The sequence below is a fragment of the Lycium ferocissimum genome, chromosome 5, assembly GCF_029784015.1.
Source record: "Lycium ferocissimum isolate CSIRO_LF1 chromosome 5, AGI_CSIRO_Lferr_CH_V1, whole genome shotgun sequence".
NCBI lineage: Eukaryota > Viridiplantae > Streptophyta > Magnoliopsida > Solanales > Solanaceae > Lycium > Lycium ferocissimum.
In genome coordinates this window covers 21,778,525-21,791,418 of record NC_081346.1, presented here as the reverse complement: position 1 = coordinate 21,791,418, position 12,894 = coordinate 21,778,525, and the positions used below count along the sequence as shown (strand labels likewise).

The 12,894-nt window shown below is 37.5% G+C and overlaps 1 pseudogene; it reads right to left on the bottom strand.

The window, feature by feature from the left end:
- Positions 1-398: 398 nt before the first annotated feature.
- Positions 399-3,181, bottom strand: LOC132056493 (ribulose bisphosphate carboxylase small subunit, chloroplastic 3-like; annotated as a pseudogene).
- Positions 3,182-12,894: the final 9,713 nt, after the last annotated feature.

Here is a 12,894-nt window from a genome sequence, read left to right as displayed (position 1 = left end):
TTGTCAAGCAAATGCATTAAGGGGGAGTGTTGGAATTAATGCATTCACAAGGATACTATCCTTGACTTTTATGTTTTCTAGGAGTTCTTTATTGTTTCAAGAATATCATTTAGTATTTCAATATTATCTCTTAGTTTTTCAAGAAATCTTTTAAAAGTTTGTGATACATGTATCTAGTGAATTGTGATACATGTATCTAGTTATTTGTGCAAGACTTTTGAATTGTTTTTTTGAGTAGTATAAATAGAGATGTAATTGATGATTGTAATCATCTCAAGTGGCCTTAAGTAGCCTAATACAACTTGAGCATTCTCTAAGAAAAATATTCTCTTCCTATTCTTTCTTACACATATTGCCCTTTCAACAGATTTAACAATAAGACAAACACCACCATCATGGAAATCTTAAGCATTTCTTTCAACACAGTCTTGTTTTTAAAATTTACTCGAAAATTGTAAGGTACCTTCAACAGCTATGACCATTTACCACCTTGTAGTAAATGACACTTTGCCATTCCCTTGTTTTCCAAAACTAAAAAATACAACTTCAACCATAAACCTTTAGGTCCTGAGTTCAAATCTCGCACCTGCACCCTCAAGGGCGAAGGTCAGTTTTTACCGAACAAAAAAGTAAGACAACAATTAAAAGGCAGCAAATTAAGGCCATAGATAGCAACTTTATGCTGCAGGTTTTTGAATGAGAAAGGCCATGCACTGCGTCTGTTTAACATTGTCAAATGCTAAACAACGAATAAAAGCATTTGGGTAAGCTTTCTTGCATTCTTGGATTTCATTGAGAACTTGAGAAGAGTCATTGCAGCCAAACATGGGCAACTTCCAGAGTGTCCAGTACCTCCCATCATAGTACCCTGGCATGTTGCTATTTTCCCTATGCACATATCCCACCTACCGCGTACACAAAGCAAACACTAGTGAGTTATTATATAAAGATGATTTTAATTTTAATATACTGATGGTATAAATTCATACTATCAATTAACCTAGAAGGTAAGTACAAGGAAAATAGTGCATCAATTCATAATAAGTGAGATAAATAATCTTAAAAATATGTATGAAAAATATAAGGTTTGAAGAAAATTCTCGAGGCCTAACCCCATTGAAAAATCTAGTCAAAAAGTTAACCTTACTCTACAAAGAATCATTACTAATTCATGCGTATATTTCTCACATAATCGGCATGTTAACCAAACCATTCATCTCTTAAAACGTTCATTTTTCAAGAGCCGGTAGGTGACAACAAGTGCACATATACCTGATTTGGGGATCAGTACTTAAGCCATACCTGTTAATCCTTAATAAATTGACCAATCAAACATGGAAAAATTGAAAAATATTTTCTGGTACCATACATACCCTTAATAAACGTGTTTTTAAGTTATGGTAATTTATATGATTATTGATGCATATAATTCTCTTAATATGCGCAATTTCTTTTTATAAAATTTGAAAAAAAATGCGTAGAAAACTAGAAGTACAGAACTGAATTTTCTGTTTTCACGTAAATGATTCTACCTCATCAAATTCAAGGCAAGGAATCCAACCCTTTTTGGTCATGTAATCAACCTCCTTTGCAATAGTCTTCTGATTGAGGTGGCAGATATGACAGTGTCTCAAACTTCTTATTGTCGATCGGATTCCAAGTCTGTTCATTCCCAACACCCAAAAATAAGTAAACACTTAAAAACAAGAAAATTTTATTCGAACCTTTTTTTTAAACTGTAATTTAGTGCTTAACATACTGGGGTTACAGATGTGTTAATTAATCTCCATCACGGCACTTGACATATTTAAGATTCCATTTCCAAATCAAGAGCATTTTAAGTCTTCCATCAATCAAAACAATTATTAAAGGAAAACAATTCATTTGGCTTTTATCATTCGACATCATCACTTCAGATCTTTTCTACCAATCTTTTATTATCATTCTACAATTCCTTTGTTTTATCGCAAATAAAGAGGAACTTTGGGGGTTTTAATTGAACATGATATCACAAATGAAAAGGCCGAATTTACCCCCTCTACTTAAAATAGCAGCCACATTCATCCTCCGTTTATATTATGTGGCCAATTCACCCCACTGTTAGCAAAGTTTTCGAGATTATTCTCAAACGAGATAATGCTAAAAAACACACCTCAAATATCATTTTTTGTGAGTTTCCTACCTGAACTATCAGGTGTTTGCGTCTTTGCGTGTCTTACCTGAACTATCACCAACTATTTAGCAAAACAAACCTGAATTATCAAGTGTTGGCATTGTCTGCCTAAACTATCACCAATTATTTATCAAAATACACCTTGACTAATATCTGATGGTGCTGGAAACTTGCAAAAAAGTGATACTTCAGATGTATTTTTGACCATTATCTCTTCTCAAACCGAACTGATTCCTCGAATTTTCATTTTAATTATCCGATTTCACTTCATTAACTCATAAACTTGTAACCCACAATCCATTTAACTCATAATATAAAATGAAATGACCACGGTTAAATTCCCAATTATATGTTCCTAAAAACGGTATGTCTGCTCTAAATCGCAAAGTTGAGGGTATATTTGCACCTTTGCCCATAAAAATATAATGATATCAATGCTAAAAACGGTTAGAAATCATAAAGTGTAATTTTTTTATTTTTTTTTTGGCCGTTGCAGGTAACTTAAGCTTGCTATAACATTTTAGATTACACTGATGATATAGAACCTTGTTTTACGCTGTTCATGTGTCTAGCTTAGATTCAAAACTAATACAAAGTCGAAAGTGAATTGCTTTAAGTTTGCAGAGCAAGAAGTAAATCAAAATAAGCAAAAACAAAGATCAAAAGTTCAAGAACCAAAACCATAATTTCTATGAAGAGATAAAAACAATTATTTTACCTTCATGCAGTAAGTTTTGGACCCATTGGAAATAGTTTTTTGACCCCAAGTGATTGTACTATCTTTAGCAGGAAAAAGCTTGGAGCTGTTGGATTTTAAACCAACATAGGTTGATCCACCAGTAATTGGAGCTGCAAAACTTGAGACAGACATGTTTGCTTCACTATGAACTACTTTAGTTATGGTAATGCAAGTACATAAAAAATGAGTTTCTATGAAAGGAAGAGGTGATGCTTTTATGTGTTCAAAGTAATGAGAGCTTTTGTTGGTATTCTTGAAGTGGTTACATAAGTGGACAAAGGAGAGTGAGGTAGTTTTTTTTTTTTTTTTGGGGGGGGGGGGTTTGGGGGAGTAGGGTGAGGAGTATTTACGTAGGATTGGGTGGAAGCCGATATCTACAAGAATGATGGATAAGTTTGTTAGGCATAATGGCATTGGTTTCATCACCATTCTGTTGCAATAGTTATTACAATTTGTGTCGGAAGTAATAATCTTGCGATAAATTATTTTAAATTTATTCATCCTTTTAGTATTTTAATATTTGCATATGAGTTTTGAGTCAGGTCGATTTTTTAATTGGATTTATATCTATTAGATTAAAAATACAAAAAAGAATAAAAAATATTACTCCAGGTTCAAAGTTTTGTGACTTTTCTATTAAAAAATATAGTTAAGTGACTTTGATGAAAAGACATGTTAGTTATATGACTTTTGTGTTAGAAAACGTAGTTAAATGACTTTGGAAAAAAAAAAAAAAGATGTTACGTGACAATCTACAATTTTTTGCGCGGATTGCCCTTCAAAGGCACTGGTCTTTAATTTTTGCCCCTCAAATTACTGGTCTTTAATTTTTGCCATTCACTTAAAAAAGTGGCTGAAAATACCTCGAGGTTCTGCGTTCGAATCCCCACTCAGTTAAAAAAAAAAAAAAATCGCAAGACAACGCTTTGCAAAAAGTCTGTCTTACATGGTAGAGTTTGCTTTAAGGCATAACTAAAGTGTGCCTTATGCGACAGACTTTGCCTTAAGGCATAACTAAAAGTCTGTCTTCAAGGATGGATCTACTAAGGAGAGAGGGGATGCCACGCCACCCTCACACCCCGATCAAGTAATAAAAGCTTTATCAAATTGGAGTAAACAACCCTTTGGTGATATATTTCAACAACTTAGTATAAGAGAGGATATTGTCAAGGTGAAAGAACAGCTTTTTGAAGAAATGCCATCAGAGGGTAATAGAATGGTATTGCAAAGATCTCAGGCTGAATTGAAGAGGTACTTGCATTATGAGGAGGACTTTTGGAGACAAAAAGCTGGTTTTGATCATTTTACAAAAGGGGATAGAAATACCAGATTTTTCAATAGTCTGGTCAACGGAAGAAGGAAGAAAACTCTTCTAAAGAAGATTAAGAATGCAGATGGATCATGGTTGACAAATGTGGATGATATTGCTGCATAAGTTGTTTCCTTTCATCAGAAACAGTTCACACAGGAAGTTGATCAGACTGACTCACCTTTGTTTAATCATATTTCATTACTGGTCTCTCAGGAAGAAAATGAAATGCTTAGTGCAGTCCCTACTTTGGAGGAGGTGAAGAAGGCAGTTTTTGAGTTATCAAGTGGTAGTGCTAGTGGTCCAGATGATTTAAATGGTTTTTTCTATCATTCTTGTTGGGAGATTGTTGGTGCTGATGTGTACAGTGTTGTGAAAGCCTTTTGGGATGGCCATACACTTCCAAAGGCAATCATAAACACTGATCTAGTCTTATTACCAAAGAAGAATGAGGTGGAGACATTTTCAGACATGAGGCCTATTAGTATTAGTAACTTCATTAACAAAGTCCTTTCCAGGGTTATTCATGATAAATTGGAGACTGTACTTCCAAAGCTTATTTCTCCAAACCAGTCTGGATTTGTAAAATGTAGAAATATCATAGAGAATGTGTTGTTGACATAGGAGATTGTTTCATATATCAGGAAGATGGGAGATGCAGGCATTGGGCAGCATGGTTAAAAATGTGTTATCCTAAGGATGAAGGGGGATTGGGATTTAGATCAATCTTTGATGTCTTAAAAGCTTTAGAAGGCAAGCTATGGTGGAGATTCAGGACTTCAAATACACTTTGGTCCAATTTTATATGGATCAAGTACTGCAAGAAACAATATCCTCAATATGTACAGTGGAAGGGTGGTTCTCAGAATTAGAAAATGATGCTTCATGCAAGATAAAATTGAGTAGAAAATTTGGTGGGAAACCGGGAATGGTACTGCAAATGTGTGGTATGATAATTGGACCAAGATTGGTGCTCTTTATTATGTTCTTAATGAGATTGATGAATCAGTGGAGGATGTTAAAGAGCTAATGCTAGATGGAGGCTGGAATCTTATGAAACTACAATAACTATTTCCTGCTGATATTGTCTTTCATATCACTGCTGAACTAGACTTTAAAGAAGTGTTACAAGAATGGGACAAGGCTTGGTAGATGATGACTAGTACCGCTTATTTTCTTACTTATCTGACGTGGAACTATTAAGGCAAAGAGCTCAACAATCTGAAGATTACAAGAATTAGTGGATTAAAGGTTTGCCTTTCAAGATCTCTTTCTTTCTGTGGAGACTGTGGAAATTCAAGATTCCTGTGGATGAAGTGCTTGCAAGTATAGGAATAAATGATGTATCAAGGTGCTGTTGTTGTAGAATTCATCATCAAGAAACTATTGATCACTTGTTTTTAAATGGAGAGCTAGCGCGTTTCGGTATGGAAGAGGTTGGTCTGCGGTTGGTTTCAATATAAACTGTTTTCAGGTCAAGCAAGCTATAAGGATGTGGTGGAATGCTTCATGTCATTATAAGTTGAAATCAGTATACAATGTAACGGAAGTACCAGTCCTCTCACGAATCTCCTGACCTTCTCGGTCACAGTAGGAATTAACTGTGTAGCATAACGTGCCAAAGAAAGGAATCGAGCCTCAAACTCGGCTACGAACATGCCCCTCTGCTGTAGATGGATAAACTCATCTCTCTTCTGGTCCCTCAGAGTACGGGGAATGTACTTCTCGAAAAAGGCCTAATGAAACTGAGCCCAAGATGGTGGAGGCAACCCAACTGGGGCGGCAATCGATAAAAGACCTCCACCAAGTCTTCGCGCCCCCACGCAACTGATCGAACATGTGGTAAACTCCATAGGACTCAACAATCCCCATCTTATACAACCTCTTATGCATGTCCACAATAAACTCATAAGCATCCTCACTCGGTGTACCTAAGAACCTCGGCGGATCCATCTTCAGAAATCTCCCAATCAACTCCTGATCTCTAACGGTTATAACTAGACCAAAGAACGGACCCAGGAGCACCAGGAGGTGCTGGGATCTCATTGATCAAAGGGCCATAGCAACAGGCTACATCCCCCCGAGTTCAGCTCCTCGTCGAGGAGTCCGTGCTTCGCCCCTAGTCTCGCGACCTCTTGAAAGGTCGGTCGTCACCCACCGCATGCATCCCATTAAGATAATGCAGAATACAAACCATGGTGTCCTGAAGAACTGAAGTAGAAATCACCTCAGGTATAGGCAGGTCCCAGCTCCCCCTCAACTGTGAGCTCATGCGCAGGTTGATGCTCTGGCTCTAGTGATACGGATCTAGCACCTCTTTGACCAACCGTAGGGGCCCCGACCCTCCCCAAGCATAGCCACAGCCTCTCACACGGTTTCGTCCTCATGCCCTTGCCCATTGGCAGGCTCGGGCACCTCATCTCTCACGATAGTAGCGCGTGTCCTCACCTTCTGTGAGAGAATAGAAGTTAAATCAGAAACAAATTTGAACATCCTAGATACGAATTCGAATACTCTAGATCCTAATTTGAATAAAGAAGCACAAAAGAATGAAAGATCAAAGTTTCCTAAATGTCCTATAGCCTCTCGCAGATAAGTACGGAGCTTATCGTACTAATCCGCAAGACTCTACTAGACATGCTCTTGTACTTATAAGATCGGGTAACCTAGGGCTCAGATACAAACTTGTCACAACCCAAATAGCAGATCGAGTAGACACCCATACTAACCCCTCTGGTCGACGAACCCTTCCCCTACTCAACATTCAGTTGAAGCATATGAAAAGTAATTAGAAAGAATTAAGCAGTCTCAAAACATAGATAAACTACTAAGTGCGGAATACTAATACATCATCCCCAGAATCTTGTCTGAATCAGTATAAGAGACACTAAGTACAATAAGTCAGAAGACTATAAATCAGACATATAAATACTCTCTCAAACTATGAAGAAAAGACAAGTAAAGATAGAAGAATCTTCGGGCTGCGGAATCCATCAAGTGCTCACCCTAGAAACTCTAAAATTGAGCCTCGGGATCACTCACGAGGTGTAGAAGAGGAACCTGCTACAAACTCTCGATGCTGAGCTAGTGCCATAAACCATCGAACGCGAGCCTTATCCTTTCGAAGAGCCTCCGAATACACAAAGTCCTAAGATGAAACAACTACAAGCTTTTTAAATCACCCTTAAGTAACTTAGAGATTTAATATTTGGAATGGGAAAAGAGTGGATTGAAATGGAACATTTAACATTTTCTTATTCAGCGACGTTCGCTCCCGCGGCACCAGTCTACGGGGCGAGACACCAGAAACCAGAAAAATTGGGTTTTCACCCCAAATCCCGACATCCATCCAAGGCCTCTCAGATATAAACCAGATATGCAAACATATGTAAAAACATTCAACGAACTTACTCGTGGCCTCAGAATTTCCAACGGAGGTCTATTTGACCAAGTCAACCCCCAAGCGGCCAAAACCAACTTTCAAAACAATAGTATAAAATGATCTTGAATACCTCAGAAATCAAATTAAATACCGCATCAAGTCACAATCGACCCTCCGAACCTCACGGCATCGACAGAATTTTAAAAAATGTCCGTTTAACTAAAAGTCAGGTATTGGTCAAACCTTTTTCTCTCAAAATCTCTAACTTCCTCAAATTATTTTAAAACTCACCCAATGACCTCGGGAACCATTTCGCCCATCCCCGTGGGTCAAAATTATCTCAACAGGGCTCGGGAAAGGGTCAACAGGGCAAAGGGGTCAAAAGTGCAATAACGATCAAACGGATTGTTACAAAAACATCAATGATCTTTGTCACGATGTCACGATTCACATTTGAAATTCTCTTCAAAATTTAGTAAAAACTCATATTTGAAGTCCGTCCCACATCTTTTTTTCAATTCAAAACCCTAGCCATTTGGGGTTCTATATATAAGAACTCCATCCTCATTTCCAAACCACAGTTGACACCCCCAAATCTCTGAATTTTTCAATTACACAACTTCTAAGTTGAGTTTTTGAATTGTCAAAGAAAGTTTACTATTTTCATTTTTCTTCTCAAATTTTGTGTGGTGAAATCGATCCTGAACTCAACGCCGACCCAGTTCGTTTGCTCCACAATAGGTAATTCTCCTTGTCTCTTTCTCTTTTTAGTTCTTGTTACATCCCGTATATCCATTCGTTAAGTTGTGTCGTAAGCTAGTCAACGTAAGCTTGGGGAACAAGATTATCTTTGAGGTTATAAGTGTTTAAGCCATGTTTAATAAGTGATAAGAAAGTGGTAGGGTTAGAGGTTAAACAAATTTGAGTGAGTGAATTTTCGCAAAATTTCCAACTTATGGAGTGACTTACGGACCATACGTTGGGGGTACAAGTCCATGTTACAACCCATACTTTTGGGGTAGTACTAGTAGTGTTGAATATGCTAAGAAGGTTGTGTTATGAGGTATTTGAATTTTATGATATTCGTATATTAAGTTTTGAAGTCAAGCAAGTTGTAAAACAAAAGTTGAAAAAAGTTATCGCAAGTTACGTTCATAATTTTACTGAAATTTGGGTCAAATATCATTGAGCTTTTCTCTCAATGTAGTTGGATTTACCAAGTGATCCACCCACTAAATTTAAGGTATACAAGTCTAGCTTCCAAAGCACAAAACCGTTTGTCAAAACAACATCGAAGTGGAGAGTTATTTGCGTTTTCGCAAGACTGTGCAAGTAGCAAGTTTGGGACTTTTTTTAAGCAATGGCCGACTAGATCATGCTATTTAAGCGCTCCAACCCTTGTATCTCGTCATTTTTCACTTTCATATAGTTCCTAAGATTTCCTAAATGTTCTCTATGCATCGTCACACCAACCAAGCTATGACCCGCAAAGGTAGTCACGTTATTCCACCCTCGAGAAGTTCGTGATACTAGTTCTCTACTTATTCTTCTTCTTGTTGTAGAATTGAAGATTCCTTCAAGTGGAAGTAAGGTGTATCAAGACTAAATCTTGTTGGTTGAGGTAAGATTTCTCATCTCTCATAGGTATTTGATCAAATTCAAGGATAGACTATGTAAATCTTACACTGAGAAACCCGTGGTGCTTGTAGAACACAAGGTCTCTTGTTTTGGCTGATTTGAGGATTGCTTCAAGGTGAAGAAAGTTTTTTTATTGATGTTGTCCCTACTGTTTTCAGGGAGGATCATCCACCTCCTTAATGTGTTAAGGTATATCTAACTATTGGCAAAGTGTTTGAAGCTAGAAGTTATGAGTCGACGGTCAAAAGTCGTATAGAAGTTGTGATACCATGTTGAACTGTTTTGAAGTGTTTTTATGATGTTGTTGTGGCTGGAGTTTTTGAGAATGACATATATATATATGCATGCGGTTGTTAATATGTAACTTGAAGATAAGAAGTATAGAAGAGTGTTGTGTTGCTAGTTAAGGATCGAGCTCGTCGCTCGATGTAATGTATGCTAGCTATTCCTTAGCTTGACCTTGGCCCTATTGTTGTTGTTATATTGTACTGTGGGCTGTTCTTGTGTTTTTGAGGTGCTGGATATATGGACTAATGGTGGCATGTTATTGTTTGTGTTGTGACATTGAGAGAGGTGAAATAATCATGGGAGATGCTGCCCGATTTATTGTATAACGAACTTGTCGCTCGATATATTAGTGTTGTATCATTCGTAGCTTGACCCTAGTGTTATTATTGTTCATTGTAGATTAAAGCGTAGAGGAGATTGTCCCCGACAATAGTAAAAGCTTGGTCCTAAGGTATGTTAAGGTTATTCCTTCCTTTCATTGGCATGATCCTATAATCAGAAAGAGTCGAACGAATGTATAAGAAAATAGTATATCATAAGCGTTCTCGTGTTCTGTTGTCACCATCCTTCTCATGTTTTAGTTATCCCTTGAATGGAATCCATATTCAATTCATATTGTTCCACTCTAATAGAGAGAGCAGAGAGTATACATATACATATACAGCTATACAATACTATTATTATATACAGATATGCCAGGCTTTACGGATGGTTAGATATTCCCGGCTCATTAGCTGGTGAGATATGCCCGGCCTTACGACTTGTCAAATAAGCCCGGCTTATTAGCTGGTGAGATATGACCGACTTATTAACTGGTGAGATATGCTTGGCCTTATGGCTGGTGAGATATACAGTGAGCCCTATATGTGATCGGCTAGCTATGTTATTATATCCATACGAGTTGAGTCAGAGCAGGTAAGTGCATCCCAAAATATCTTTGATTGTCAGTTTCAGTTTCAGTTTCAGTTATTCAGTTGCCTTACATACTCGGTACTTTATTTCGTACTAATGTCCCTTTTTTGTTGGGGGCGCTGCATTTCATGCTTCCAGGTCCTGACAGATAGATAGCAGGCATACACAGTAGAAGGTGCTGAGTATCAGCTTCATTGGTAAGCTCCATTTTACCCGGAGTTACTAGGTCTAAAGTTGTAGTCATTTTGCATATATAGACATGATGGGTGCCGAGGCCCTGTCTTGACCACAGTACAATTATGTTCTTCTTAGAGGCTTGTAGACTTGTCTTGTATGTATAGTATGTCAGCATGATGGCCTTGTATACATTTGTTTTGGGTTTTGCTATTTATAGATATGCATGGTGACCTTGTCGGTCGGCATAGGTGCTTATATATATGTTGGGGAGATTTCAATTCAGTGAGATAGTTGTCGTCTATAGATTATTCCGATTACGGCCTTGTCGGCATAAAATAGCACACTTGTGTTACAGATTGGCCTTGACGGCCCATATTATTGTGTATGTTTAGGTAATACGAGTTACAGTTGGGACGCTTGGGGTCAAGTAAGGCAACGGGTGCCGGCCACGCCTCCCTAGGCTTGGGGCGTGACAAACTTGGTATCGAACGGTGTCTTTCAAAGTCTACAAGTCGTGTACGTAAGTCTTGTTTATAAGTATGTTGTGCACCACATTATATAAACAGGAAGCTACAGGGTATTTAGGAGTTGGTTACCCTTCCTTCAGATCCAAATTGTGGTATAGAGCTGAGTCATAAGGGTTGAGTTTAGAACTTACGTGTTTGAATTTGTATACAGAGATGCTAGTGACCAAAAAGAATACAACTAACTAGAGGGCTAATACAACATCAGGTAAGGGCACTAGTAAAGAACCCCAATTGGTGTGGCCAATCTGAGGCCCTATGAGATTATGTGAGTACCAGATGTGTAAGTTTTATATTAAGAGCCCTAAGGTGCGAATATCTGACACACCCATTCGGGTAAGAGGCTACGAGAGCATCAGAAGGTCAGGGTATAAGTTTTAGAAGGTAAAAGAGGTATAGTGAAAAAGGTACGAGGTACCCAAGTAGGGAAGATTCTAAATATTAGAAGTTCGGACAGAGGATGTTACACCTCGTACTTTTACGTCGTGTACGTCATGAGTAGACTAACGTAAACCTTGAGAAATTTGGTCATATTTAAGTATGCAAATAAAGAGCTCGCGGTATAAGAAGGTGAAGTCCTGGAATGATTTTCGGCCTTAAAAGTATGATGACGGTGATTGGGAATAATATTTTGTGTGCGCCAAAAGAGACTATAAGCTAACACTATCTCTCGAGATTATGACAATGAGTATATGAAGTGTGTTAAAAATGACTAATATTTAACTGAATTGAGATCAAGAAATTTATTATTCGAGTAATTGATTAAGTAGAGGATTATAGTAGAAGTCAAGGAAATAATTGTTAGCTATTGGGTGGATATAATTAATCCACGTAAGTATAGCAAGGTGGCAGCAAGTGGTTATGCATTCATGCATATAAGAGGTGGTGTCAATGTTTAATGATAGGTGTTAAGTGGTGTGGACCAAAGGGGCCCACGTGTAAATAGGATAAGTGATATTACGTCCATTATCTCACTACTTTTGTGGAGAATGCTATGGAGAAAATTACGCAACATTTAGTAATTTCATATTTTGCGGCAGCAACGTCCAGCAAATTAATTTCAAGAGAAATAGATGCAGCAACATGATTTTCCCCTTTTACAAGCAACACTATTCGATTTTGATACGGGTTTCGCTCACCGCTTCGATTTTGTTGTTCCGTTTTATCGCTTTGTTAAATTCGGGATTTATTCGTAGTGAAGTAAGATGGAAGAAGAGGAGTTCTCGGAAAATAACATAATAATTCTCCTCCACTAAATGAATTTGAGTTAATCTAGATCATAGCTAAGTTGTTAAATGAGAAGGTACGAAAATTATACCGTAAATTGTATTGATGTTGGTATTGTGTGGGCTATATGAAAATTGGATTATGGTAAATTAAGTATGGTTATTGTTGTTCATGGTGTTGTGAACTTGGGAAGTAGTAGAAACAGGGGAGACACTATCCGATTCATGATACAACAGGTTCGTTATTTGATATACATGATATACCAAGTATATTCTTAGCCTAACGAGAGACGTTATCGCTATTATAAGCTGAACTGCTAAACAAATTGTGAGGTCGGACTGGCAACAAAGCTAACAAGGTATGTAAGGTTTTTGTTCTCCTTATTCTTTGGCACGAATCCAACTATACCTATTAACGAACGTTCCATAAAGAGATTACTCCATTCTAATGCTTCCCACTTCTTATGTTTCATGATTCAATATGTTATTTGATGCTGTAGTTCATTATGATCCAAGATCTATTGAA